At 37.9% G+C, this 5,973-nt stretch overlaps 1 long non-coding RNA gene across 1 annotated transcript; it reads right to left on the reverse strand.

The window, feature by feature from the left end:
- On the reverse strand, window positions 1–4,171 carry LOC119007175. Its single transcript, XR_005071056.1, has 2 exons — window positions 3,657–4,171; window positions 1–2,540 (listed from the first exon to the last, which is right to left on the reverse strand). It is a non-coding gene; the product is annotated as an uncharacterized LOC119007175 (long non-coding RNA).
- Between the last annotated feature and the right edge of the window lie 1,802 nt (window positions 4,172–5,973).

Here is a 5,973-nt window from a genome sequence, read left to right on the forward strand (position 1 = left end):
TTCAGATGGAAAATCAATATTTATTCAATGTTGGCTTGCTGTCTGGGGTAACAAAAGAGCAGCATTTAACCCCAACATTACACATTTGATACAGCACATTAAAAACAAACGTACAACAAGTTCACTCAAGCAACACAGGCAAAGACACCAAAGCAACACCTGTGGATGCATTCAAATTATTGACAAGTTCTCATACATTATGGGTTATAAATTCAATGGGACAAAATCTGAGGCTCTTCCTCTCACACCATATTGTCCCAAATCCCTCTTCCAGTCAGGCACTTTTGCCTGGCTTAAGAAAGGCATTAAATATCTCGGTTTAACAACAAACTGCGGGCTGATATAGGCCTATAACGGTGGTCTCCTTTGTATCTCTCTATCATTAAAATGATTTGTGCTCCAAAATTCAAGGACTTGCTACAGGCTCTCTCAGTCCAAATTCATTTGCACTGTTTCAAACAATTTGATCAACTTTGTAATACATTTTTATGGAATAACAAAAGCCCCAGGATGAATCTGTGAAAGCTGCAGAGGCCAGTGGACAGAGGAGGCTTAGGTGTGCCCAACTTGCTGTTTTACCATTATGCATTCACCATTAGGCATATGGCACAGCGGTCTTTGTCCTCAGAAAGAGGCCTTGTACCATGAAGGGACATTAAAATCTTTTGAGGAAAAAAAATGGGAAAAAAGGGAACTGCGAATGCGACTTAGCCAATTCAAAATAATGAACATAATCTATTGGACACATCCAGGCTGCACAAGGCTGGTTTGATTGACAACTCAGAATGCTGGAGGTGTCGGGACAAATATGGGACCCTTGTACACATGCTCTGGTGTTGCCCAAAAATTCAGGCATTTTGGACTTCCCTACATGCAATCGTAGAGAAAATGATCGTCCAGAATATTCCGTTCACCCCTTGTCCATTTATTTTGGGTGACCCCTCTGCATTAAGTGATCTGACCCCTCCACTTTGTAACTGGACCTAGACTGTCCAGTAGATGGCGCTAATGCAACATTGATCGACGCTGTTATACTAAACAGAGGAAGACAAACCCAAGTGCTGCCACTGGTTGCCTGCTTGATGAAGGGGCAGCAGCAGCATGGCTGGCTAAGTAGCTGCTTCCATGCTGCTATATTCACACTTTATTAATTATGAATAGTCACTCAGAGCCATAACTGCTGTCAAGCCAGCCGTGGTTCGTGTTAGCTTGGTCAAATCAGCCGCATATTGTGTTCTAGCGCACGAATTTACTAATATTTACGGTAATCGTGATGAAGAGCTGCTGGCAGTGACTGTGGTCAGACTGCAGTCTCACATCACAGCCGTGAAACATATGAGACTTTTACAGTAATTATTCCCAGTAATAAACTGAAGGGTTCACGAAGGTATGCGTCCGGATTTCAAAGTAAAGGACGACGTGAGAAAAAGAAAGTAGTTCAAGATTCATACTGCTGGACTCAGTACTTCCTAGACTACCTACATGCATACTATGAGGTATATTTAATATGTGTACTGTTCGAGTAGTCCTGTGTCAGAATCCTTAACACAGGACAAGATTAAGGATAGTTCACCCAACTTTGATGTGGAATAAAAAGCTTATTTTCCATAAATAGTCCAAGATTCATACACTCAGAAAAATATTTAGGCCTAATATGCCATACTTATTGCATATAAAATTTCCATCCATTTGAATTACATAGTTTCAATATAAGCAAACTAACAAACTAATCTAAGTCAGTCAAACATAAATGAAACAAGTAAGAATGACATATAATAATAATGCTAATAAACCCAATGTATTTCAAATAGTCAACAACCAGGTGTATACATTTATTAGTAAATCCAATTTGTTTGAAATTCATAACATCCAGGTTTATGTATAATCAATTAATCCAATACATTTAAAATGCTTAAAAAACAGCTTTATGCAATAAACCCAATTTACTTAAAATGCATCAAATGTATGTATTTTATTAATAAATCCAATAAAACCAGATATATCACATTTTATGATTTCGTTCCAGCCAATAGATAAAAAAATAACACCAAGGCAATAATTTCTCACATTAACGGTTTATTCATGCTTCAAGGCATGTGGCAAGTTTAGGCATCACAAAAACTCAAGGCAACATCATCACCTCCATTCAATAGCAGCACACACCCACATGAGCTGCTTAGACAAACTTGAACCAGTGCTCATACATGTGTTGTACAAGTGCTGTGTTCTGAAAAAAAATAAATAAAACAAAATAAATTCAAAAAATACCCTCATTTGTACATGCACATTAAGGTTAAGAGAGTGTTTCGTTTTCAAACAGTTACATTTTTGCCACAAAAAGTCTTTGGGGTAGCTTAAGCTCAGCACATAAACCAGACCCAAAACGCATCACACATCCAAACGTGCAGAATATCCATGCCTTCAAGTACAACACCAACATCTGCAGGCTCGTCTCTAGGACTGGCTCCCTCCACCCGAAGAACATAGATGCCCATTGTTTTCTGTGCAATCCCTAATTCAGCCCCTGCACTTTTGCTGGCCTAGAGGATAAAAAAAAGAACAATGAGCTTTTTAAGGCGCACTTTCAGATCTGTAGGATCATTCAAATCAATAAATGTAATAAAAAAAAAAAAAAAAAAAATTTTTTTTAACATTTTTCAAAACCTCACGCAAAGAACCCAGACAGTCCTGAAAACTGAACATCTGTTCTGTCTAACCAACCAGCCCCTATGCCTAGCTGGACAGTTTTTATGAAATTATCTCAACTCAACTTTAATTTGTTGTAGAATTTTTCATATTACTTTCATATTGATGAAGCCATGTATTTAAAGTGATAGATGGGGTTCTTACCCATGTTAAGAGTAATACATCTGTAAACCTTGACCTATCAACTCCTTCCCTGTTGTGAGAACAAGCGATTCACAGGGACTGTTCTCTAAAATGAATAAGGTGGATCTGCTCCAGCAACAACACTATTTTGAGCAGCGATGCACAGCTGAAAAAATATTTTTAGGGATGCTCAACATACATTTGTCATATAATTGTTAGATGCTCTTTTCAGAGCCCTTACTTCCAAATCTGTGGACCTACTTTCTTTCCTAGAAATGCCACTGTATCACCATCCTTAAATGTTTAAGCTTTGAATCTCTACTCAAAATTACTGGTCCAGATCCACTTCATTAATTTTGGAGGAACACACTCCTGTTGAAGCGCTCGTTCTGGTGTCGGGGAAGGAGCTGACTGGTCAAACTTGGAGGATCTATTACTCGCATGAAGCAGCAAATGTAAATATATGGATAATAATCCAAACTTTCATTTTAAATGTTCAAGTACTGTGGGTGTTACTGTTTAAACTTGTCAGGGATGATTTGTTCCATATATACACAAAATCTGAAATCAGCATATCATGAGTGTTTCATGATTCTGATCCATAATTTCCATATGTTGTACTGCCAACTGTTTTATACTTTGCCATGACCATTTACAGCTGACACTTTTCTCATTTGTCTTGTAAGACCAATCATGCTTCACACTGATCGTTTAATCTTTCAGTGTACATTATACACACTGCCTAAAAGACAATTAACAAATCTTTACATGTAAATATATCCATAAAGCAATTATAGTCTAAAGAGAGTAGGTTTAAGTACACTTACCACGTATTCTTTGACGACTCGCTCCATGTTTTCATTGAGGTAGACACTTCGGCTCATCAGGACACATTCGCACTTGAAGATTATGTCGTCATTCTGAAACAAGCATACCAACAAGATCCCAAAGGAAATTACATTAGTCAATGCATTGATTTACAGTTGAAGTAATGCTGCATTTTAAAGTTTTAAATTTAGCAACATTTTAAGATTAGAGCAGAAAGGCTATACGTGCTGTGCCCCCCTCCCTAGACATGCTGATGACAATACTTTGCTAGAGAGAAATTGTTTGTCGTATGTGTGTATTAAGCTGCTTTAATACAGCGGTCACTGAAGGCGGTAGTCAATCTTTGCTACATGAAACCACTGTAGCACTGTAGGCCTGCAAATCTGTTTAACGTTTAGAAAAGAGAGAAGAGGATGAGGAGGAGAGGGAGAAGAAAGGAAGACAATTCCTAAGAATTCCAGTAGCATTCCAGCATCTTGTTGCTTGACACCTTAAAAAAATAATACATTTAAACACCTACTTTAGCCATCTGTGCCCTTATGGTGCAGATTTTATGTCTAGCAGAAAACCCTAATCAGCTCATCAGCGTATCTGTCCAGTTGTTCAATGAATTTTGTTATCAGAGGAACAGTTGTTATAAGCATGGACTCTGTTGACCTAAAAAGAGAGGAGAAAATACAGGATATACTTTATTATATGTATTACAATATGTATTACACTGAATGCATTTTGCATCTGCATTTCAAAAAACACAGTCAGCTAGTTTTTAAAAAATGTGCATGATTTACAAGGCACAACCTGCAAAAATATATCATAGACAATTTGTTGCAATTTGAATTTCAATCATTTGAAATGAAGTCAATAAATAAAATGGGCTAAGCACATTTCTAATAATGGTAGAGTTGACTAGGAAAATGTAATGTAACAAGTCCATGCACTAAAAGACTCATAAACAATGTAGTTGTTGGCTATAAGTTACCCTAACATAAGTAGCTAATGTAGTCAGATGCTCATGAGGTTATCAGACTGATAACAGAAAAAGGCTCTCATCCAAACTAGAATTGCTGAATTTTTATCGGTCATACTTCGAATGTTAGCTAACAAGCAACTAGCTAAAGCTAACGCTGATTTACTAGAACCACTTGCAATTGCTAGCTAGTAAACTGGATGAAAATGATGGACTTATTGGACTTAATAATCAACGCAATGGTATTACTATATCAGCTCCACTAATGATAATAATGACATGCACTGATAACTGGATTATTAAATACATACAGATATCACTTACCAGGCAGCAGGTCACAGTCCAGGCCGCATGTCTCTGTGGTGTAACTAACAGCTGAGTGGACATTTCAATCGAAGGAAACTGATACATGGTTTAAAAAAATGTTTTACCATAAAAAACAGTGGTCTCATGTGGTCTATAAAAAAGCCTCTTGGACCATGAAGCTCCACCTCCTTAGATTTTTTGCTAATCTGCATAACGTAAAAAACAGTAAATTTAGAAATTAATATAACTTTTGAAAGATTGACTCTATCAGCACCAAATCTGGGATATGGCTTCGGGGGATGATAAGACACATTTCTACTATAAATGAGCCAGATTGGTCAAAAAACATGGCCACCACGTACCAATGTATTTTTGCAATGGGTGGGGCTTAGAAATGATTGGCCTTAACTCCCACACCCTTTGTCCTATCATCACAAAACTTGGTGGGTAGGTTCACCACAGCACTAGAAATCTGTCTACCAAAGCATGTTGAGCTCAACCTATAGGGGGCGCTATATCATCAACTGCGGGGGATCAGGGTCAGAGTGGCCAATTTGGGGCAACAGAGGTTAGAACCCGCGGATTGCCGCTTGCGTCTATAGTTTTGTTTGTTTTCATATACGTTTGTTCCTCTTTGTTAAGTGTCCTTGGGTACCCTGAAAGGCGTTATATAAACTGAATATATTCTTATTCTTATTGTACCACAATGTCTCATCAACACCAACATGGAGCCAACTGGGTCAGTCTTGGGATGAATTTAGGGAGGAAAACCTAAATCTGTCATTTTAGAAACTGAAACCTGAGAAAATGTAAAGTGTGTTTAGAAACAGTTAGCTGTTGCTAACAGGTGTCTAAATTAAATGCATATTTTGTGTTCCACACTTGTCTGGAATGATCTGAAGCTGCTGGGGTTTGTGATGTTAGAGAGTCTCAGTGCTGCAGCAGTTAAAAGGATGAGACAACTGCTATAGTTTGAACTCATGATCAGCAGGACAGGTGAGCTCACCTGTACACACTGAAGCATCAGACACACAGACCGGAAA

This window comes from Acanthopagrus latus, chromosome 18 (genome assembly GCF_904848185.1).
Source record: "Acanthopagrus latus isolate v.2019 chromosome 18, fAcaLat1.1, whole genome shotgun sequence".
NCBI classification, from domain to species: domain Eukaryota; kingdom Metazoa; phylum Chordata; class Actinopteri; order Spariformes; family Sparidae; genus Acanthopagrus; species Acanthopagrus latus.